We start from the raw sequence: 24,651 nt of genomic DNA, 5'->3' as shown, positions 1-24,651 counted from the left end.
AAAATATGCTGTATAATAAAACAGAAAAATATAGAAAAGAACAGGAGAAAATAAAATATAGATTAGAATAGGAAGTCAGGGACTTCCCTGGTGGTCCAGCAGTTAAGACTCTGTGCTTCCAATGCAGGGGACGTGGGTTCTATCCTTGATAGGGGTACTAAGATCCCACGTTCCACGCGGTGCGGCCAAAAAAAAAAAAAAAGTCAGCTGGAATTAAAATGCAGATGTGCAAACCATAGAGTTAATCCTGGAAGATGAAGGCTGATGAATAGTCATTGATTTTGTCAGTGTAGAGGTGGTTGGTGACTTTGACATGCAATTTCAGAGCGGGGGAGCAAAAGCAGTGTTGGAGTGGGTTGTTGAGTGAAAGAAGGTAAGGAAGTATAGATGGTATATATAGACTAATCTTTTAAGAACTTTGATTAAGATGAAGAGCAGAACCCAATTTAAAAAATGGTCAAAAAGTCTGAATAGATATTTCTCCAGAGAAGATCTACAAATAGCCATGAAAAGATGTTCAGCATCATTAGCCATCAAGGAATCAAAACCACAGTGAGATACCACTTCACACCCACAAGGATGGCTGTAATCAAAAACACAGATAATAATGTGTGGTGTAATTGGACCCTTATACACTGCTGATGGGAATATAAAACGGTGCAGCTGCTTTGAAAAACAGTTTGGCAGTTCCTTAAAAGGTTAAACACACTCCTAGGTATATACCCAAGAGAAATTAAAACACGTCCACACAAAAACCTGTACATCATTGTTCATAGCAGCATTATTCATAATAGCCCAAAGGTGGAAACAACCCAAATATCCATCAACTGATGAAAGGATAAATAAAATATTATATATACCCATACAATGGAATTTTGGAATTTTATTCAGTGATAAAAAGTAATAGAGGGACTTCCCTGGTGGCACAGTGGTTAAGAATCCACCTGCCAATGCAGGGGACACGGGTTCGAGAAGATCCCACATGCTGCGGAGCAACTAAGCCTGTGCACTACAACTACTGAGCCTGCGCTCTAGAGCCCGCGAGCCACAACTACTGAGCCCGCGTGCCACAACTACTGAAGCCTGTGTGCCTAGAGCCTGTGCTCTGCAACAGGAGAAGCCACTGCAATGAGAAGCCTGTGCACAGCAACGAAGAGTAGCCCTTGCTTGCCGCAACTAGAGAAAGCTCGCTCAGCAACAAAGACACAACACAGCCAAAAAAAAAATAATAATAATAGAGTACTGATACATGCTACAAAATGGATGAACCTTGAAAACATTATGTTAGTGAAAGAAGCCACTCACAAAAGAACACATACATTTGACCCTTGAACAGTGCGGGGCTTGGGAAAATCAATGTGTAAGCTGTAGTCGATCATCCATATATACGTGACTCCTCTATATCCATGGTTCTGCATCCTAGGATTCAACCAACAGCAGGTCGTGCTGTACTGTAGTATTTACTATTGAAGAAAATGCACATATAAGTGGACCTGTGCAGTTCAAACCTGTGTTGGTCAAGGGTCAACTGTATTTGATGCTTACATTTATATGAAATATCCAGAATAGGCAAATCCAGAGAGACAGAAAGCAGATTAGTAGTTGCCTAGGGATGGAGTAGGAGATGGTTAGGGGGGAAAAGAGGAGTGACTGGTAATGGGTATTGGGTTTCTTTCTGGGGTCATGAAAATGTTCTAAAATTGACTATGGTGATAGTTGCACAACTTTGTGATCCAAATACCATTGGAATTATACTTTAAATGGGTTAATTACATGGTATATAAATTATATCTCATAAAGTTGTTATTTTAAAAAGATGGGGAGCAGAGAAATGAGATAAAGCCTGGAAGAGGATGGTGGTAGTGTTGAGAGAATTTTCTTAAAGATGGGAGATATGGGGACCAAAATGTAAAAAGAATCATGATGAGTAACTTGATACTTACTTTCCAAATATATATGTTCATATTCATATCCCTCCTACTCTCTGATTCTTTTGTCATTGTGCCTCATGTAGTATTCAGCCTCTGATCCTTTTGTTGTTGTTGTTGCTTCCATTTGGAATGGCCTTTCTGTTCATTTGTTCACTCTACCCACATTCGTTAAATAGCTCCAGAATGCTAGGACCTGGGACTAAGGCATGATGGTGGCCATTCAAGAGCTCACAGTCAAAACTGTCTTTCAAAACCCTAACTACGTTTTAGAAGTTCAGCTGAAATGTTACCTCTTCTATAAAGCTTCTCCTAATCCCTCTACCTCCTAACCCCAAAGGGGACTTTTTTTCTTAGCCTCCATAATATTTTGTACTTCATATGTGGTATTTATATAATTTTGCATTGTATTGGAGTCATTTAGGTGATTGTCTTATCTTCATTGCTGTAGTGTAAACTCTGTAAAGGTAAAGACAGTGTTGTTCAGTTTATTATCCTCTGAAACACCTGATACAGCATCTTAAGCCTATCTAGTAGATACTTAAAATATATATCCTAATAAATGTAATTAAACTAATGTTAGGCATTAAATTAAGATTAAGAAAAGGAAAGCAGCATTTTGTTCTTTACAAATTGTGAAATTTCGAAGCAGGTGGGAGGGAGGGATAAACTGGAAGATTGGGATTGACATATACACACCACTGTATATAAAATAGATTACTAATAAGGACCTACTGAATAGCACAGGGAACTCTACTCGATACTGTGTAATGACCTGTATGGGAAAACAATCTAAAAAAGAGTGGATATATGTATATGTATAACTGATTCACTTTGCTGTACACCTGAAACTAACACAACATTGTAAATCAACTAGACTCTAATAAAAATTTTAAAATAAAATAAAGTTGTGAAATTTGGAGTTAGATCTGAATTTAAATATGGCTTTTGTCACTTATTAGATGTGTGACCTAGTTCCAAGTTTCTTAGGCTCTCTGACCTTGAGTTCTTCATCTTAAAGTACTGATATAATTTATTGGGTTATTTTTGAGGATTGGTAATATTTGTTAATATTTATAATCATATATCAGTATGTAAATAGACTGTTATTTCTTTTATCAAAAAAACCCCTTTTTCTTGATGCCATTTCTTCCTCCACCTGCTGCCCCATTTCTCTTCTTCCCTTTATATAAACTATCTGAAAGTGTTTTTTATTCAAGAGTTGTATACTTGCTGTCTCCAACTTATTTCCTTCCATTACTTTTTCTTTTATTATCTTTAATATATTATTTGATAATACAAAAGGTTACATGTAACTCTAAAGCATAAGAGAAACACCTGTAAACCCGTCTTCCAACTCAAAAACTAGAATCACTGCCTGTAAATTGCATATATTTAGGAGTTTCTCCCCATCCCATCCCCTCCCTCCCTCCCTTCTAGAGGTAACCACTCTTTTAAATTTTATATTTATTATTCTATTGTTTTTTAAAACATAGTTTAAAGTCATGTTTAATTTGCTTGTTTACATTGTTCTAAGCACTTTATGTATAATTATATATATTATATCATTTAATCCTTATGACAATTTCATTATTATTTTCCCTGTTTCACAGATGAGAAGAAAATGAACTACAGAGAGTTTAATAATCACGTTGCTAGTGAATGGCCCAGCTGGGATTTGAACCCAGATAGTTTGGCTCCTAGTCTATGCTCTCAGCCACTACTATATTGTCTTATTGCAATACAGTCTTCTGTTTGTTTCCATTCAGTATTACATCTTCATGATTAATTCATGTTGTATATAGCTGTTTTATTCATTTTTTCATGTTGTATAATATTTCATTTTGTGAGTATACCATAATTTATCCATTCTCCTGCCATTGAGCTTTTGGATTAATCCAGGCTTGTTTGTTTTTGCTATTCCTAACATTGATGCTCAGAATATTATCATTTATGTGGTACATTTGTATAAGAATTTCTTGTGGGTTTATACCTAGGAGTGGTATTGTGCAGTATAGGTATCTGAATATTCACCTTTAAGAGATAATGCTAGGGAATTCCCTGGCGGACCGGTGGTTAGGACTCTGCACTTCCACTTTAGGGGGCACGGGTTGGATCCCTGGTTGGGAACTGAGATCCTGCATGCTGCACAGCATGGCCAAAAAAATTAATTAATTTAAAAAGAGATAATGCTAAATTGCTTTCTAAGTATACCACATTTGTTTCCATCAACAGTGTAAAATTTACTGTAGACTCACATCCTCTCTACTTGTTGATAGTGTCATACCTCTCATTTTTTCCTAAACCTAATCCAGTTAGGCTTTTACTCCCACCACTCCACCAAAACTGCTCTTATGAAGGTCTGCAGTGACTTTCATGTTCTTCAGTGGTCAGTTCGTAGCCCTCATCTTACTTTTAATCTATTGTCAACACTTGACACGTTTGATCACACAATTCCTTGGAACACTTTCTTCATTTGGTTTGCAGACCACCATACCCTCCTGTTCCTCTAGTATCTGTGGCCTTTCCTCTTCAGGCTCCTTTGCTGGTTCCTCCCAATTTTCCTGATCTCTAAACCTTGGAGATCCCCAGGACTCAGTCCTTGTTTCTTTTCTATCTACACTTCTTCCTTCATAATTTTATCTAGTCTCGTAGCTTGAAATACCACCCGTATCTAATGGAAGATAGAAGCCCTGCTTGATCCCATGTCTCCTGCCACTTACTGTCCCATTTTTCTGATCCCTTTTATAATCCACCTTCTTGAAAAAGTAGTTCCTACCTATAGAATCTCTACTTCATTACATCCTACTCTCTTTTTCTTAGTATTTGGTTTTTTTGTTTTAAATAAATTTATTTTATTTATTTATTTTTGGCTGCTTTGGGTCTTTGTTGCAGTGCATGGGCTTCTCATTGTGATGGCTTCTCTTGTTGCAGAGCACAGGCTCTAGGCACGCGGGCTTCAGTAGTTGCAGCATGCAGGCTCAGTAGTTGTGGCTCCCGGGCTCTAGAGCGCAGGCTCCGTAGTTGTGGCGCATGGGCTTAGTTGCGCCATGTCATGTGAGATCTTCCCGGACCGGGGATCGAACCCGTGTCCCCTGCATTGGCAGGCAGATTCTCAACCACTGCGCCACCAGGGAAGCTCATTAGTATTTGATTTTTAATTGTAAAATATACATAACATAAAATTTACCATCTTATCCACTTTTAAGTATACAGTATAATAGTGTTAAGTACGTTTACATTGTACAGCCAATCTCTAGTAGAACTCTTTTCATCTTGTGAAACTGAAAATCTACACCATTAAACAACTTCCCATTCTCCCCTCCCCGCAGCTTTTGGCAACCACTATTCTATGTTCTGTTTTTATGAATTCTCTAAGTACCTCATATAAGTGTAATCATACAGTATTTGTCTTTTTGTGATTGGCTTATATCACTTAGCATAATGTCCTCAAGGTTCATCCATGTTGTAACATGTCAGAATTTCCTTGCTTTTTTTCCCTTTAATTATTATTTTATTTATTTATTTTTGGCTGCATTGGATCTTCGTTGCTGTGCATGGACTTTCTCTAGTTGCGGTGAGCGGAGGCTACTCTTTCTTGCGGTGCAGGGGCTTCTCATTGCAGTGGCTTCTCTTGTTGTGGAGCGCGGGCTCTAGGTTTGTGGACTTCAGTAGTTGTGGCACATGGGCTCACTAGTTGTGGCTTGTGGGCTCTAGAGCGCAGGCTCAGTTGTTGTGGCACACAGGCTTAGTTGCTCCGCAGCATGTGGGATCTTCCCAGACCAGGGCTCGAACCCGTGTCCCCTACATTGGCAGGCGGATTCTTTTTTTTTTTTTTTTTTTTTTTTTAGCGTTACGCGGGCCTCTCACTGTTGTGGCCTCTTCCGTTGCGGAGCACAGGCTCCGGATGCACAGGCTCAGCGGCCATGGCTCACGGGCCCAGCTGCTCCGCGGCATGTGGGATCCTCCCAGACCGGGGCACGAACCCGCGTCCCCTGCATCGGCAGGCGGACTGTCAGCCACTGCGCCACCAGGGAAGCCCTGGCAGGCGGATTCTTAACCACTGCACCACCAGGGAAGCCCCAGAATTTCCTTGCTTTTTAAGGCTGAATAATATTACATTGAATGTATTTACTTTTTTTTTTGGGGGGGCCGCACCACATGTCTTATGGGATCTTAGTTCCCCAACGAGGGATTGAACCCGGGTCCACGGCAGTGAGAGCCTGAGTCTTAACCACTGGACTGCCAGGGAATTCCCACATTGAATGTATATACCACATTTTGTTTATCCATTCATCTGTGAGAGATACTTGAGTTGCTTCCATCTTTTGGCTGTTGCGAATAATGTTGCTATGAACATGGGTGTATAAATATCTCTTCAGACTCTGCTTTCAATTCTTTTGGGTATATTCCCAGAAGTGGAATTGCTGGATCATATGGTAATTCTATTTTTAATGTTTTGAGGAATTACCACATTGTTTTCCTTAGCAGCTGTACCATTTTACATTCCCACCAGGCAGTGCACAAGTTCTGATTTCTCCAAATCCTTGCCAACACTTATTTTCTGTTTTTTTTTTGATGGTAGCCATCCTAATGGGTGTGACTGGGTATTTCATTATGGTTTTGATTTGCATTTGTCTAATGATTAGTGATGTTGAGCATCTTTTCATGTGCTTATTGGCCATTTGTATATTTTCTTTGGAAAAAATTTAAGTCCTTTGCCCATTTTTTAAAATGGGATTGTTTGTTTCTAGTTACTGAGTTGTAGAGTTCTTTATATATTTTGGCTATTAACTCCTTATCAGCTATACGATTTGCAAGTATTTTTTTTTTCAAGGAATAAATTTTTTTTAATCTTTTAAAAAATTATTTATTTATTTATTTTTGGCTGCTTTGGGTCTTCGTTGCTGCGTGCGGGCATTCTCTAGTTGTGGCAAGCAGGGGCTACTCTTGGTTGCGGTGTGTGGGCTTCTCATTGAGGTGGCTTGTCTTATTGCAGAGCACAGGCTCTAGGCACACAGGCTTCAGTAGTTGTGGCACGTAAGCTCAGTAGTTGTACCTCGTGGGCTCTAGGGTGCAGGCTCAGTTGTTGTGGTGCACGGGCTTAGTTGCTCTGCGGCATCTGGGATCTTCCTGGACCAGGGCTTGAACCCATGTCCACTGCATTGGCAGGCGGATTCTTAACTACTATGCCACCAAGGAAGTCCCTAGGAATGAATTTTTGTTTTCTTTTTTCTTTGGTTTTTTCTAGGAATGAATTTTTATAAACAAGTTCTACAATGAAAAGGAAACAGCATCTGTTTTTTAAAATTAACTAATTAATTAATTTTTATTTTTGTCTGCGTTGGGTCTGTTGTTGCACGCGGGCTTTCTCTAGTTGCGGTGCGCAGGCTTCTCATTGCAGTGGCTTCTCTTGTTGTGGAGCATGGGCTCTAGGCGTGTGGGCTTCAGTAGTTGTGGCACATGGGCTTAGTAGTTGTGGCTCGTGGGCTGTAGAGCACAGGCTCAGTAGTTGTGGCAGATGGGCTTAGTTGCTCTGGGGCATGTGGGATCTTCCTGCACCAGGGCTCAAACCCGTGTCCCCTGCATTGGCAGGTAGATTCTTAATCACTGTGCCACCAGGGAAGTCCCGGAAACAGTATCTTGATACATAAAAGTTTTGTTAAACAAGGTTTTAAAATTTTTAAATCAGAAAGTGTTTAAGACTAAATTCTCAAATGTTCAAATAAAAACAAAAAGCAACCTATACAATTCCAACAATAAAATGTGTCCTTGTGCACTTGTCTTGGGCACTTTGAAAATGTTAAAATTTTAGAAGTTTGAGTGATAGAGGCAGCACTTAAAGGTTTTGTGAACCTTTTTTTTTTCCCAAAAAAGTATACTTTCAGTAAAACATTTTACCATTTTATCTGACGATGCATTTACATTTTTATTCTTCCAGAATAAGGGGATTTACATTAACACTGTATTTTTACTGTAAAAAAATACATTTAGAGATATTTAACTTCCTGAGTGGCTTCAGTCATACATCAAACATAATTTAATGAGCAAATTCTAAAATTTTATAATGAAATAGCACATGTAGATGTATACTTGTATGCTCAGTTACAGTAAAATTCAAGATTATATCACAGAACTTACACTTAAGTTCTCTAAGAAGTTAAATAATATGATTTATCCCGAAACTTTACCAAAAAGCTTTCTGAAATGTTAGGAAAATGAATCACTGAAGTTACATTTTCTCATTTATTAACAAAATACTGAGTCATTTCAGACTATCAACTTGAATGTTTTCTATTATATACACCAAAAATCTGATTCACTAACAAGAAACTTCTTTCAGTACAAAAAGATAACAGATAATTAAAATATTTGCTCCATAATACAACTAATCCATATAATACATCCCTTCCTCAATTGTCTAAAGTGATTAGGAATTGTGGCACCTTCGTTTGCATAAAACCCTTTCCTCCTCTTAAAACCCTGAGGTGAAAGGTTATTAATGTAATAAAACTAGAACCACAATTCTTTTCGTTTCTGTATTGGACTGCTGTTAGGCTTTAAAATTTTTATAAAGAAATGTGGTGACTTGTAAAGCTGTTCTATACAGTTTTTTTAAGAAAACAGTCCCAGACAAATTAACAAGAAGGGCCTAGAATGACCCTATGAAAACATCCTTTTATCACTTGTTAGTGTCGAGATGAGCACCATTTTCCTTCTCTACCACTGTCTCTTCTGTTATCATAGTCATGGCTCCAGCCATCGTGATTCCTATCTTCATAGAATAAATCATCTGTTTCCTCTGTAATGATGGTCAGACCCATGATCGTGGTGTAACACTGTTTACGGCTATAATGTCTATCCGCTATGTAGGAATGAGAATTCTGACTTTTCTCTGTGATAATGGTGTATCTTGGCGCCACTGGGAGCTTGAAGACTGGTTAAAAGTACGATTATGTGGGGGACTTCCCTGGTGGTGCAGTGGTTAAGAATACACCTGCCGGGCTTCCCTGGTGGCGCAGTGGTTGAGAGTCCACCTGCCGATGCAGGGGACACGGGTTTGTGCCCCGGTCTGGGAAGATCTCACATGCCGCGGAGCGGCTGGGCCCGTGAGCCATGGCCGCTGAGCCTGCGCGTCCGGAGCCTGTGCTCCGCAACGGGAGAGGCCACAACAGTGAGAGGCCCGCGTACCGCCAAAAAAAAAAAAAAAAAAAAAAAAAAGAATACACCTGCCAATACAGGGGACACAGGTTCAATCCCTGGTCCGGGAAGATCCCACATGCCACAGAGCAACTAAGCCCGTCTGCCACAACTACTGAGCCCTCGTGCCACAACTACTAAAAACCGTGTGCCTAGAGCCTGTGCTCTGCAACAAGAGAAGCCACTGCAATGAGAAGCACGTACACCACAAGGAAGAGTAGCCCCCAGTCGCCACAACTAGAGAAAGCCCGTGCATAGCAATGAAGACCCAATGCAGACAAAAATAAATTTAAAAATTTTTTTTAAAGTATGATTATATGGGCTTCCCTGGTGGCGCAGTGGTTGAGAGTCCGCCTGCCGATGCAGGGGACACGGGTTCGTGCCCCGGTCTGGGAAGATCCCACATGCCGCAGAGCGGCTGGGCCCGTGAGCCATGGCTGCTGAGCCTGCGCGTCCGGAGCCTGTGCTCTGCAAGGGGAGAGGCCACAACAGTGAGAGGCCCGCCTACCGCAAAAAAAAAAAAAAAAAGTATGATTATATGACTGAACTGATGGGGAAAATCCTGATTGATCCAGATATGGAGAACCAAATTTCCCTCCATGTGACATCTGTCTCAAAACACTGTTCATCACTGCTTGTCTCTGAAAATTTTCTGAAGAAGAGAAAGATCTTTGAATTATCTGTGCTGATCGAGTCATTTTAGCTCTCTTCATACCTATTAGGAGATGTGGAAGTAGGGTTTGAATTTCCAACACGATGCTGGGGATATGACAAACTGACTTCCTGTGAGGCATGGTTGCTTCCTGATCTAATCTGAATTTTGATGGGCCTTCCAAAAAGCTTGATTCCATAAAGTAGATTCATGGCATAAGGAACAGATACTTTATGTTCGAAATTCACAAACGCAAACTGCTTTGCTTTACCATCCTTATCTTTTGGAATTTTCACTTTTATTACTGGCCCAGCCTGGTGAAAAAGCTCAAAAAGGAGCTCCTCTGTGACTTTTGTTTCAAGGTTGCCCACAAAGAGACTGTGATTTGCTTTGGCTTGCAAATATTTTCTTACATTCTGTAGGCTGCCTTTTTACTCTGTTGATTGTGTCCTTTGAAGCATGGAAGTTTTAAATATGGATATAGTCCAATTTATCCATTTTTTTCTTTTGTTACCTGTGCTCTTGGTGTCATATCCAAGAAATTGCCAAATCCAATCTCATGAAGCTTTTCCCCTATGTTTTCTTCCAAGATGTTTAGGTCTTTGATCCATTTTGAGTTAATTTTTGTATAAGGGTAATTTTTTACCCTTACAGTGTAAGGTAAGGGTTCAATTTCATTCTTTTGCAGGTAGATACCCAGTTTTTCCAATACCATTTGTTGGAAAGACTGTTCTTTTATCATTGAGTGGTCTTGGCACCCTTGTCAAATCATTTGACCATATGTGCAAGGGTTTATTTCTGACTCTCTACTGTGTCCCATTGGTTAGTATGTCTGTCTTTATGCCAGTACCACACTGTTTTGATTACTATAGCTTTGTAATAATTTTTGAAATGAGAAAGTTTGAGACTTCCAGCTTTGTTCTTCTTGTTCAAGTTTTGGCTATTCAGGGTACGTTGAGATTCCAAGTGAGTTTTAGGATGGAACTTTTTATTTCCGTAAAAAAACCCACAACATTGTTTTTCATTTACTTGTGTCTCCTTCCATTTCTTTCAGCGGTGTTTTGTGGTTTTCAATGTATAGATCTATCACCTCCTTGTTTACTTTATTCCTAGGTTTTTATTTTTGATACTATTGTAAATGGATTTTTCTTTATTTCTCTTTCAGATAGTTTGTGTGTAGAAATAAAACTGATTTCATTGTTGGTGTATAGAAACAGAACTGATTTTTGTATGTTCGATTTTTTTTTTTTTTTTTTTTTTTTTTTTTTTTGTGGTATGCGGGCCTCTCACTGTTGTGGCCTCTCCCGTTGTGGAGCACAGGCTCCGGACGCGCAGGCTCAGCAGCCATGGCTCATGGGCCTAGCCACTCTGTGGCATGTGGGATCTTCCCATACCGGGGCACAAACCCGTGTCCCCTGCACCGTCAGGGGGACTCACAACCACTGCGCCACCAGGGAAGCCCTGTATGTTCGATTTTGTATCCTGAAACCGTCTTTATTTATTTATTTATTTATTTATTTATTTTTGGCTGCATTGGGTGCTTGTTGCTGCATGTGCACTTTCTCTAGTGTGGCGAGCAGGGGCTCCTCTTCGTTGAGGTGCACAGGCTTCTCATTGCAGTGGCTTCTCTTGTTGCAGAGCACGGGTCCTAGGTGCACGGGCTTCAGTAGCTGTGGCTCATGGGCTCTAGAGCACAGGCTCAGTAGTTGTGGCACACGGGCTTAGTTGCTCTGCAGCATGTGCGATCTTCCTGGACCAGGGCTTGAACCCGTGTTCCCTGCATTGGCAGGCAGATTCTTAACCACTGTGCCACCAGGGAAGTCCCTGTATCCTGAAACATTATGGAACTTGTTTATTAGGCCTCACACTTTTTTGATGGAGTCTTTAGAATTTTCTGTATACAAAATCATGTCATCAGCAAACAGACAATTTTACTTCTTCCTTTCTGATTTGGATGCCTTTATTTCTTTTTCTTTCCTAATTGCTCTGGCTAGGACTTCTAGTATTATGTTGAATAGGAGTGGTCAAAATGTTCACCCTTTTCTTGTTCTTGACCTTAAAGGAAAAGCTTTCAGACTTTCACTGTTGAATATGATATAAGCTGTGGACGTGTCATATATGGCCTTTATTATGTTGAGGTATGTTCCTTCTGTACCCAATTTATTGAATGTTTTTATCATGAAACGATGTTGAATTTTGTCAGTTGCTTTTTCTGCATCTATTGGGATTATCATGATTTTTGTTGTTTTGTTAATGTGCTATATCACATTTATTGATTTGTGTATATTGAACCATCCTTGCATCTCAGGGGTAAGTCTCACTTGATCATGGTGTATGATGCTTTTAATGTGCTGTTGAATTTGTTTTGCTAGTATTTTTTTGAGAATTTTTGCACTTATGTTCATCATGGATGTTGGTCTGTTATTTTATTTTAATGTCATCATCTGGCTTTGGTATCAGGGTAATGCTGGTCTCGTTAAATGAGTTTGGAAGTGTTCCCTCCTCTTCATTTTTTTGGAAGAGTGAGAAGAACTGGTGTTCTTCTTTAAATGTTTGATAGAATTCACTTGTGAAGCCATCTAGTCCTGGAGATTATCAATCTCCTTACTTATTAGTCTGTTCAGATTTTCTGTATTTTTATTATTAAGACTTGGTAGATTGTATGTTTCTAGGAATTTATTCATTTCTTCTAGGTTGTCCAATTTGATGGCATATGACTGTCCATAGCAGTGTCGTATGATCCTTTGTGTTTCTGTGCTATCAGTTGTAATGTCTCCTCTTTCATTTTTAGTTTTATTTCTTTGAGTTTTCTCTCTTTTTTTCTTGGTAAATCTAGCTAAAGCTTTGTCAATTTAATCTTTTTAAAAAAACTAACAGTTTTCCATTGTTTTTCTATTCCTGATTTCATTTATTTCTGCTCTGATCTTTGTTATCTCCTTCTTTCTGCTAACTTTGGGCTTAATTTGTCCTTTTTCCAGTTCCTTCAGGTTATTTGAGATCTTTTTTTTTTCTTCTTCTTAATGTAGGCAGTTATCACTAAACTTCCCTCTGTGCTCTATTTTTGCTGCATGCCATAAGTTTTGGTATGTTGTGTGTCCATTTTTGTTTGTTTCAAGATATTTTTTGATTTTATCTTTGACCCATTGGTTGTTCAGGAATGTGTTGTTTAATTTCCACATATTCGTGAATTTTCCAGTTTTCCTTCTGTTATTGATTTCTAGTTTATATCATTTTGGTCAGAAAAGATACTTGGTATGATTACAGTATTTTTAAATTTACTGAGACTTGTTTTGTGACCTAGTGTGCTCTGTCCTGGAGAATGTTCCAGGTGCACTTGAGAAGAAGGTGTGTTATGTTGTTTTTAGATGGACGGTTCTGTATATGTCTGTTAGGTCCATTTGATGTAAAATATAGTTCAATTCCATTGTTTCTGTATTGATTTTCTGTCTGGGTGATCCATTCATCATTGAAAGTGGGGTATCGAAATCCTCTGCTATTACTGTATTGTCTGTTTCTGCCATCAGATCTGTTAGTATTTGCTCAATATTTTAGGTGCTCTGATGTTGGGTATATACACATTTACAACTGTTACATCCCCTTGATGAATTGACCCTTTCTTATCATTGTATAATGACTTCCTTTGTCTCTTGTTACAGTTTTTGACTTAAAGTTCTTTTTTCTGATATAAGTATAGTTATCCTTGCTTTCTTTTGGTTTCCATTTGTGTGGAATATCTTTTTCCAACCCTTCACTTTGTTCTTATATGTGTCTTTGTAGTAAATGAGTCTTCTGCAAACAGCATAAACGTTAGACCTTGTTTTTTATCCATTCAGGCACTCTGTGCCTTTTGATTGGGGAATTTAATCCATTTACATTTAAAGTAATTATAACTAGGTAAGGACTTATTATTGCCATCTTGTTAATTGTTTTCTGGCTGTCTTGTAGTTCCTTTCTTCCTTTCTTCCTCTCTTACTGTCTTGCTTTATGAATTGATGATTTCTGATAGTGGTATACTTTGATTCCCTTCTCTTTATCTTATGTGTATCTGTTATAGGTTTTTGTTTTGTGGTTACCCTCAGGCTTACTTGAAACATCTTATAGATGTAACAGTCTATTTTAAGCTGATAACAACTTAGCTTTGATTGCATACAAAATCTGCCCTTTTACCCCCACCCCCATTTTATGTTTTTCATGTCACAATTTACATCTTTTTATATTGTGTAACCATTAACAAATTATTGTAGCTATAGCTATTTTAATACTTTTGTCCTTTAACCTTTATACTAGAGTTAAGTGGTTAACATCACCACATTACAGTACTAGAGTATTCTGAATCTGACTATATGTTTACCTTTACCAGTATGTTGTATATTTTCATATATTTTTGTGTTACTAGTTAACATCCTTTCTTGTCAGATTGAAGAACTCTTCGGCATTTCTCGTTAAGGCAGGTCAAGTGGTGGTGAACTCTCTCAGCTTTTGTTAGGGAAAATCTTTATCTTACCTTCACTTCTGAAGGACAGCTTTGCTGGGTAAAGTATTCTTGTTTTGCATTTTTTTTCTTTCAGCATTTTGAATATATCATCCTATTCTCTCCTTGCCTGCAGGATTTCTGCTGAGAAATCTGCTCATAGCCTTATGGAGGCTCTGTTGTATGAGAGACATTTTTTTTTTCTAACTGACTTTTAAATTCTCTCTTTGTCTTTGATTTTAGATGATTTTCCTATAATGCATCTTGGAGAAGGTCATTTTGGATTGAAACTTTGGAGTGAGCTGTTAGCTTAATGAACTTGGATGTCCACATCTCTCCCCACATTTGGGAAGTTTTCAGCCGTTATTTCTTTGAATAAACTTTCTACCCCTTTCTCTCTCTCTTCTTCTGCAGCTCCAGTAGTACATAGATTGTTTCTGTTATTATGCCCTGTAAGTCCCATAGGCTTTCTTCATTCCCTTTCATTCTGGTTTTTGTTTGTTTGCTTGTTTTTTTGTTTTCCTTCTGGCTGGATAAATTCAAATGATCTCTCTTCAGGCTCACTGATTCTTTCTTCTGCTTGCTCTAGTCCAAAGTACTTTTAAGTTGCCCAATCCAACTAGTGTTTTGTTTGTTTTTTAGTTTTTATCTTACATAACCTCTTAGTGGCATTGCTGGAGTTGACTATACCCCATTTCTTGAAACTCTGTCTTTTGTTGCCTCCGGTAACACAACCTTCTTGGGTCTTGCCCTTTTGCCCTCCTCTTTTGACCTCCTTGTCAGTTACTCTACTCAATTTCTGAGCGTTTATATTTCTTCAGGTTTTCTTGCCTTCTTTCTAAATATACTTTATTCCTAGATTTCACTTATTACTATGCTAACAGATTTACAGATAATTGCTAGACCAGACTTCTCTGTGTATCCAACTGCTTAATTGATATTTTTTCCTAGAAATCTCACAGGTTATTAAAATTAACATATTCAAAATGTAATGATTGCTTTGCAGTCCTCAAATTGGCTCTCCCATCCATCTCTACAGCATTAGTGAATGATACCATCATCCATCCAGTTACTCAAGCTAGACACTATACTTTCCTGCATCTAATTTATAAGCAAGTCCTTTGGTCCTACCTGTAAACTACACCTCAGATCGTTCCATTTCTCTCCATCTTTACAGCCATCTCTCCAATTATAGACTATATTGTCTCTTGTTTGGACTATTACAGTGGCCTCCTAATTGAGCTTGCCATTTCACCCCCTGCCTCGCTTTTATTTATTCTTGTTATAGTAGCCAGAGTAATATTTTCAAAACATAGATCAGATCTTATAACTTCTCTCTTGCATAAAATTATTCACTGACTGTCTATTGTGTTGAATGAAAGCCAAGTACTTTAACACAGCCTGGAAGGTTCTGCCTACCCCTCTATCCTTCATTACACTCCAGCTTCACTGGCCTTCTGTTTCTTTCAGATTCAGTTGAAAATCTCACTTTGTGTCTTTTGCCCATTTCTCTTTCTGGAATGATCTTTTATTTCATTCTCTGAATGGCTAGTTTCTGCTCTTACGTGAAGTATCACTTAAATGTCACCTTTCTGACTATACTAACTAAAGTAGGTCACAGCCTTCTGTTCTTTTTTTTTCCCTAGCCCATTTATCACACTGGGTAATTATACAATTACTTTGTGATTATTTGATTAATGGCTATATCTCTACTAAATGCTGAATTCTGTTAGGACCAAGACCATCTCTAGTCTTTGTCTTAGACCATCTTTAGCTTGGCATTTTGTCCTTGCTATCAGACATAGTGCCTGGTACTCTAAATCGGGCATTAAGTATTTATTGAATGAATGCATGTGAGCTCCTTTTATATTTCAGGCACTGTAAGAGCTTTATATGTATTTATTTTAATCCCCACACTAATCCTATTACATAGGTGCTGTTACTGTCTGCATTCTGCGGGTAAGTTTAAGCAACTTACCCAAAGTCACAGACTAGTACATGGCAACACTAGAATTAAACTATAGTCTTTGATTTTTGAGCCCTTGTGTTTTAACCCCTTTCTGCTAGTTAATGGGCTCTGTAGTCAAGAAATATACTTTTGAAAAAACATTTAGTAAACATTGATTCATTGCCTACTCAATTGCTAAATGAATAGTGAATAACTGAGTGCTTATATCAAAACTGAATCTGATTTTTCCTCATTTGTGAAATAAAGGTCTTACATTATAAATGAAAATGATTTTCTTTGTTGTCCCAAATTGAATTATTACTAAATCATTATTTTACAATTACAGGATTTGTAAACTGGTAGGGCCAGGCACACTAACATTTTACCCTGGGCTCCATTTTAACTACCAAAGGAAATACTTGCCTAGCCCTTAAAGACTGCTGGGGTTTGCGGGTTTCAGTTTGAAGCATCCTTCTTCCTCCACTCCAGTTGAGAAATAAGAAGAAAGTTTGACAAATGGAAATAAAAACAACAACTTTATTACTGATAACACTCATATTCAAGAAGGTAGCTTGTATCTGTGGGCCAGTGGATTTTCTAATACTGCCAGAATTAGACAGATTTCTCCATCTAGGTGCAAGCAGTGATCAAAACCAAACCAAACAGAAGCTACAGACTTCCCCTGTGGGGCAACCCCTGTGAAACCTCACCAGTATGTAAGGTAGCAAAGCTGAGTGTGTGCTCCCTTCAGGCAGCTGAACCCCCAGAGCGAAAGAGGACAGAGCTGTGCTGCTGCTTCTAGAGCTTCCTGCACAGCAGGAGCGATATGCTGATGTCTGTCCCTCTACACTGAAGGGAGCAGTGGAGTGGGCAGTGAGTGTTTTCTCCAGGGAAGATGATGATCAGATTCCTCAGTTTAGTTCCATTTTCACATATCAGACCAGTACTTAAATCTAGTAGATTCTTTGATTATTGAGGAAAAATGATAAGCTAAGTTTCTTTACCTGTTTTTTTGTTTTTTTTCTTTTTGACCACACTGAGTGTCCTGTGGGATCTTAGTTCCCTGACCAGGGATGGAACTCACGCCCCCTGCCGTGGAAGGGCAGAGTCTTAACCACTGGACCACCACGGAAGTCCCTCTTTTTTAGACTGTTGATTTGAACACATTTTAGAAATTGATCTCTTAAAAAAATAATTGGAACTAATTGTTGACCTTGCTTATAGTTCGTGAAAGCCATTGCTGTTCCTGTGTTTAGAGAAACAGCAATGGAAAGGGTGCGGACTTGGGAACCAGATGATCCTCAGTCAAAAATAAGATTCTACTACTTATTAATTATGTAAACTTGGGAAAGAAAGAACTCCTCTGAACCTTAGTTTCCATATCAATAAAAATGAAAATGGAAGGAATTCCCTGGCGGTCAGTCCAGTGGTTAGGACTCAGTGGCACTTTCACTGCCATTGGCCTGAGTTTGATCCCTGGTCGGGGAACTAAAATCCCACAAGCTGTGCAGCGTGGACAAAAAAAAAAAGAGAAAAGAAAAGAAAATAGAAATTATACCTATCTCATCTCATTATCATTTTTTTTAAACAAACCTCCACCTTCCTACTTTCTAAATTTCTCTTCTACTGTCTCTTTTATTTATTTATTTTAATTTAAAAATTTTTGGCTGCATTGGGTCTTCGTTGCTGCGTGCGGGCTTTCTCTAGTTGCGGCAAGTGGGGGCTACTCTTCGTTGTGGTGCGTGGGATTCTCATTGCAGTGGCTGCTCTTGTTGTGGAGCACGGGCTCTAGGCGCGTGAGCTCAGTAGTTGTGACTTGCCGGCTCTAGAGTGCAGGCTCAGTAGTTGTGGCACACGGGCTCAGTTGCTCCGCGGCATGTGGGATCTTCCTGGACCAGGGCTTGAACCCGTGTCCCCTGCATTGGCAGGTGGATTCTTAACCATTGTGCCACCAGGGAAGCCCTCATTATCTTCTTTCTAAAGATTATATTAGATAACAAAATCCTATGGGACTTGGAATATGGTAAATAGCCAACATTTGTTATTTTCCCTTCCCTTTGCCTGAGAAAAAGATAATAAAATAAAAGGTCAGTTGACTATTGAGGTTAACATCAATAGTCACTAAAGAAGCTATGTTGTTACTAGGAAGTTTTGTTTTGATTTTATGTTTTTATGTCATTGTTCTGTTTTTGCATTCCATCTTGTGCCTTTTGAAGGCCAACCTTTTCTCTCATTTTGCATTTCTTCATAGCGTCTCCACATGCTACATATTAGATACAATAAATAATTGTTCAGTTATAGATTCTTTTTTCTATTCTCCAAATAGTACCTACTTAATACATTTTTTTCAAAACAAACAACTTTTTATTGACATGTAGTTGACTTGTAATGTGTTAGTTTCAGGTGTACAGCACAGTGATTCAGTTATACATATATTATGTATTCTTTTTCAGATTCTTTTCCATTATAGGTCATTACATGATACTGAATATAGTTCCCTGTGCTATACAGTAGGTCCTTGTTGTTTTATTTTATATATAGTAGTGTGATTTATTTTATATATAGTAGCATGTATCTGTTAATCACAGACTCCTAATTTATCCCTCCCCCACCCCCTTTCCCCTTTGATAACCGTAAGTTTGTTTTCTATGTCTCTGAGTCCATTTCTGTTTTGTAAATAAGTTCATTTGTATCATTTTTTTAGATTCTACATATCAATGATATCATATGATATTTGTCTTTCTCTGTTTGGCTTACTTCACTTAGTATGATAATCTCCAGGTCCATCCAGATGGTTGCAAATGGCATTGTTTCATTCTGTTTTATGGCTGAATAATATTCCATTGTGCATATATATACTGAATCTTCTTTATCCATTCATGTGTTGATGGACATTTAGGTTGCTTCCATGTCTTGGCTATTGTAAATAGTGCTGCTGTGAACATTGGGGTGCATTTTTTTTTTTTTGGCCATGCTGCGTGGCATGCAGAATCTTAGTTCCCCAACAAGTGATCGAACCTGTGCCCCCTGCATTGGGAGCGTGGAGTCTTAACCACTGGACTGCCAGGGAAGTCCCCTATATCTTTTTTTTTTAAATAAAATTTGCCATCTAAACCATTGTTTACAATTTTTATTTATTTATTTTTGGCTGTGTTGGGTCTTCGTTGCTGTGCGTGGGCTTTCTCTAGTTGCAGTGAGTGGGGGCTACTCTTCATTGCAGTGCATGGGCTTCTCATTGTGGTGGCTTCTTTTGTTGCGGAGCACAGGCTCTAGGAGTGCGGGCTTCAGTAGTTGTGTCACGTGGGCTCAGTAGTTGTGGTTTGCAGGCTCTAGAGTGCAGGCTCAGTAGTTGTGGCGCACGGGCTTAGTTGCTCTGCAGCATGTGGGATCTTCCTGGACCAGGGTTCGAACCCGTGTCCCCTGCATTGGCAGGCAGATTCTTAACCAGTGTGCCACCAGGGAAGCCCCCCCCATATCGTTTTGAATTAGTTTTCTCTGGATATATGCCCAGGAGTGGGATTGCTGGATCATATGGTAACTCTAATTAAATGGTTTTTGAATGGGTTAATTTTTATGCTGGTACAAACATAAGAATTTCCTTGACAAATAAATTACAAGAAATAGGGGACTTCCCTTGTGGTTCAGTGGTTAAGACTCCACGCTCCCAATGCAGGGGGCCTGGGTTCAATCCCTGGTCGGGGAACTGAGATCCCACATACCACAACTAAGCCCGCGCGCCGCAGCTACTGAGCCCATGAACTCTAGAGCCCGCGCGCCGTAACTAGAGAGCCTGTGCACCACAAGGAAGATCCAGCACAGCCTAAATAAATAAATAAATTAATTAATTTAAAAAATTTTTAAAGAAAACTGCAAGAAATAGGAATGGATAGGGAACTTGTCGATTAAAAGATGTGTCAGACATAACAACCAGTGACAGTATATGGACCTTACTTGGATCCTATTTCAAACAAATAAACTGGCGAATTCCCTGGAGGTCCAGTGGTCAGCACTCCATGCTTTCACTGCCAAGGGCCTGGATTCAACCCCTGGTCAGGGAACTAAGATCCCACAAGCTGCACAGTGTGGCCAAAAAAAAAAAAAATCAAATAAACTGTAAAACAAAACAGAACAATTCTGACATATATAAGACAATTGGAAATGTTAACTCTATTTTATAAAATTAAGGAATTATTAATTTTTAGATGATATAGAGTTGTTTGGGTTTATATATATATATATATATATATATATATTTTTTTTTTTTTTTTTTTTTTTTTGCGGTACGCGGGCCCCTCACTGTTGTGGCCTCTCCCGTTGCGGAGCACAGGCTCTGGACGTGCAGGCTCAGCGGCCATGGCTCATGGGCCCAGCCGCTCCGTGGCATGTGGGATCCTCCCAGACCGGGGCACGAACCCGTGTCCCCTGCATTGGCAGGCAGACTCTCAAACACTGCGCCACCAGGGAAACCCCTGGGTTTATTTTTTTTTTAAAGAGATTTTTCAGAGCTACATGCTGAAATATTTCGTAATGAAATTATATATTTGCTTTGAAATAATGTGGGAGGTAAGGAAATAGGTGGAGTTACAAATGAAGTAAGTTTGTCCGTGAATAATTGTTAAAGCTAAGTGATAAATGTGTAGGGATTCATTATACTCTTCTTTTGCCTTTGTATGTTTTCCATAATTAAAAGTAGAAAAAGTTATTCTTATGAAACTTTGCTTCCCATCCTCTGAACCAGGACTGTCTTTTTTTTTTTTTTTAATAGGTTAAGATATGAGCAGCTTTAATACCACAGCCAGGCTAATTATTACTTAAGGATATCACTGAATGCAACTGTGAGGAGTAAGCCTAAGCAAAGATAGAGAAGAAGGAAAAAAATGGAGGAAGAATGGAAAAGAGTAAGAGAGAGGATGGAGACTAGAGAAAGGGAAAGAAGTAAAGGGGTAGTAGAGGGTTGCCTCTAAGCTATAAGTCTCTTATTCTCATTCTAAATTTTCTTCCAATTTCACCTCCAAAGGATACTAGAGGTAAGTAGGAACCTGAGATTCTGCTCTGTAAGTTCTGTCAAAACTGTTTTGTAATAAGGAGAAAGAAAAATCGCTGTTTTGTTTTAATATATCAGCCTAAAAGAACAGGGATTTCCCTCTTTTCTATATTCTTTATGGATTAAGTATACTGTAGCTATTATGTAAATAGTATATCTTTATATGGCTATGGGTACTGGACCTTGCAAAAATTCTTACATAACCTTCCACATTACTATCCAGGAATTAGATAGAACTTATAGAACTTTCTCTTCCTCTTTTGGAGACCTTATCACTTTGTTTATAGTTGGCTTTTGATATTCAGTTCTTACTTTGGCAATCAGTCCTCACCTCCACCCCTTACCTCCAACTTCTGCCCCATTCCCAATTGTAGTTTAAGACCATGAGCTTGATAAACTAGGTTAACACTTTGCCAAGGACTAGTTCTGTTCAGATCACTGTCTTTTTTTTTTTTTTTTTTTTTTTTCTTTTTGCGGTATGCGGGCCTCTCACTGTTGTGGCCTCTCCCGTTGCGGAGCACAGGCTCCGGACGCGCAGGCCCAGCGGCCATGGCTCACGGGCCCAGCCGCTCCGCGGCATATGGGATCCTCCCAGACCGGGGCACGAACCCGTATCCCCTGCATCGGCAGGCGGACTCTCAATCACTGCGCCACCAGGGAGGCCCGATCACTGTCTTTTTTGAGATTCAGAGTACGTTAGGAACTATGAGAGCGTGGGTCCAGGAGTCAGGCTGTATGGACTCAAGTGTTTTAACCTTCTATCCTAGTTTTAAAAAATTAGTATGTCAGACCTTGAAACTTTTTCTTTAGTTTTTAAACAGATAATAGATATATGGACTTGGTATAAAATATAAAAGGTTCAAAAAGTCTGTTTTCACCCCATCTTTCATATACCTAGTTCGTCTTTTTAGCGGCCAACATTATTAACCGTTTCTTGTGAATCTTTCTGGACGTATTTCTATGTATATTATATCAGACCTTGAAAAATTATATCCGCAGTTCTTTGTGACTTGTAAAAAGCAGACTAGAGGGACTTCCCTGGCGGTCCAGTGGTTAAGACTCCACGCTTCCAATGGAGGGGATGCGGGTTCGATCCCTGGTTGGGGAACTAAGATCCCACATGCCCTGTGGCGTGGCCAAAAAGAGGCAGGCTAGAATAAGGATTAAACTTTATATACCTAATGTAATGCTAGGTGGTTGCATGTATACACTTTATTTTGATCTGAAAATAGACTAGGCATGTATACCTTCCATATTCTTTGGTTAGGTTACTTTCTTCAGGTGTGTAGTATTGCCAGTGTTTATTGTTTGGTGAATCAAAAATATTTCTATAATGATCACAGGAGCAGAATCTTTTCATGACTTTGAGATTTTAGGCCTTGATAAAACCAGATCCCTAATCTACCAATCTGGGAATTCTTTGTATAGGTGGTATAGGGGTGAAGAAGAGGAGTGCTGGTGTTTCCTGACTTCCTATGGGTTTGTGATATCTGTATTTCTGACCACAATAAAATTGTGTCAGATGATGAAAATAGGGTAAGTGACAAGGTAGGGCAAAATAAACTATAGGCAGGCATTATCTTTTCCTATATATTTTCTCTATCTGTGGCAACTTTATTGTGGAAGAGAGGCACATATACTTCTCTGCAAGCTCTGAAGCTCCAATGATGCCGTTATTCTTTTTCACTTTGCAACTCCTCCTCAGGCCATACGATGATCCACCAGCTAGGCTGAATAGTGGAGGAGTTGTGTAATGCAGAGTAGCACTCCATGGGGGCTCAGTTGTATCCTACCCAAGTTCTCCCCAAGCAGTTGGTGGTCATGTTCAGACTTAAGCTACTTAACCTTCAAAGATCCTTTTTCTGTCCTGAGAATTAATTAAACTTTTTGCTTTATGGTTCCTGGTACATATGAGATATTGCCACACTGACATGTACCCACAAACTGGCGGCATAGTCGGTTATTCCTTGGGATAGGGGCATGGGTTTGTGCTGCCTAAAAACACTGTGCCTAAAAGGGCTATGCCCCCCAATAGAATTGCCCATATATTTCAATTGAGGGCTCTTGCTCTAGTAAGTCTATGTAAGCACCAGTCTTATGTATATTTTCCTCTAATTTATTTGGTTCACAATTCAAATGCCTTTGTTCCTTAAATGTTCTACTTTGACTAGACATTACCTATTGCCAGAGAACTTAGAACTGTTTTCTTTCCAGAAGGGAGAGAAAGGATGTAGGGTCATGTAAAGGACTGCTTTACATGTTTACTCAGCTGTTTGCCTTGGTTTGGATACTGTCAGTATTAAGGTTTCCATTACTTGGTTCTGCTTAACAAAAATTGAAGCGACATAACAGAGGGAATGTTGAAATAAAACTGAACCTCAGTTTCTAAGTTTTAGAAGGGAAATAACACATCACCTGCCCTACTTCACAAAGTTGTCTGGAAGATGAGATGAAATCATAAAGTTAAATCAACAGTTTAACTTAAGATACTGTTAAATTGTTAGATGAAAAGAACTCTGCATCAAACTGTGCCTTGAGGATTTTTGCCCAGTGAGGAGGTTCTTTATCCAATCTTAAAGAAAGCACAGTTTCTCAAGAGTTTCTGGTACATATCCTCTTGCACCTGAATCTTTAAGGTAGAATGGTTTGTTCATCCTTTAGGGTCCTAAAAGGAAACAGATACATACCCAAATGGAGTAATTTGAGAAAGATGTAATAAAGGGACTATTTACAAAGGGACTTAGGGAAACTGGTGAGAGGGAGTAGGGTACCCTATGGCCAGCAATTACAGAGCCTACGTACTCTATATCTAAAAGGGCAAAGAACTGAGAGAGATTACCAGGATCGAAGAGTGTATGGAGAGAACTATGGGCTTCAGTAGAGGTATGCAGCCAAATCACGGTATTCTGGCAGGGAAAGGAGCAAGGAAAAGAAATACTCTGGTCTCATTCTCCTCCTGCCCTTTGATATCCTACTGGTATATATCTGGTTAGCCAAACCCAACTGGAAGCCAGAGGGCAAGGGAGCCTGTTCATACACTCTATATGGTCAGCTTCCAAGGCATAAAGCAAGGTGGACAAGCGTGGCAAGTGGATCTGGAAGGGTGAATGGATTCCTGAGCAATGTGTTTGGCTGTATGCTTAACTGAGGATTCTTTAGTTATTTTGACTTAGGGTTTAAAAACGTCAATTTTATACTTGAGAACTAGTTTGAGTATCACCTGGTATGAATGTAAAAACTCCCTCTGGTATTAAAGGGTTGTAGAAAACAGATTGCTACTGTAGTGGTAAGAGCCATGAAAGAGTAGGGGGGAGGAGATGAGGAGCTGGAGATGGTGTCAGGTTTACTTGAGCTAGGAGGAAGTAGTAGAAGTGCTGAGAGTCAGCCTTTAAAACCAGGTATGGGGGC

General features: G+C 39.2%; 1 protein-coding gene and 1 pseudogene across 7 annotated transcripts in view; one reads left to right on the top strand and one right to left on the bottom strand.

Moving 5' to 3' along the window:
* Window positions 1–24,651, top strand: part of RBMS2 (RNA binding motif single stranded interacting protein 2) — a 91,392-nt gene that overhangs the window by 33,553 nt on the left and 33,188 nt on the right. The window contains exon 2 of one of the 6 annotated variants that reach the window (XM_081250011.1): window positions 6,109–6,195. The exons of 4 other annotated variants lie outside the window; for them this stretch is intronic. The gene's annotated coding sequence lies outside the window, so the exon portion shown is untranslated. Of the gene's footprint in view, window positions 1–3,561; window positions 3,587–6,108; window positions 6,196–24,651 lie in introns of those variants that run through there. One more of the 6 variants, XM_081250013.1, reaches the window with a different exon arrangement.
* Window positions 8,618–23,197, bottom strand: LOC308625156 (RNA-binding protein 7-like; annotated as a pseudogene). Its single transcript has 3 exons — window positions 23,185–23,197; window positions 9,672–10,174; window positions 8,618–8,840 (listed from the first exon to the last, which is right to left on the bottom strand). The product of its transcript is annotated as an RNA-binding protein 7-like (transcript).

Source organism: Mesoplodon bidens (genome assembly GCF_964165515.1).
Source record: "Mesoplodon bidens genome assembly, chromosome: 11".
Classification (NCBI taxonomy): Eukaryota; Metazoa; Chordata; class Mammalia; order Artiodactyla; family Ziphiidae; genus Mesoplodon; species Mesoplodon bidens.
Note: the sequence above shows the minus strand (reverse complement) of the source record. Positions and strands in the feature narration are given on the sequence as shown.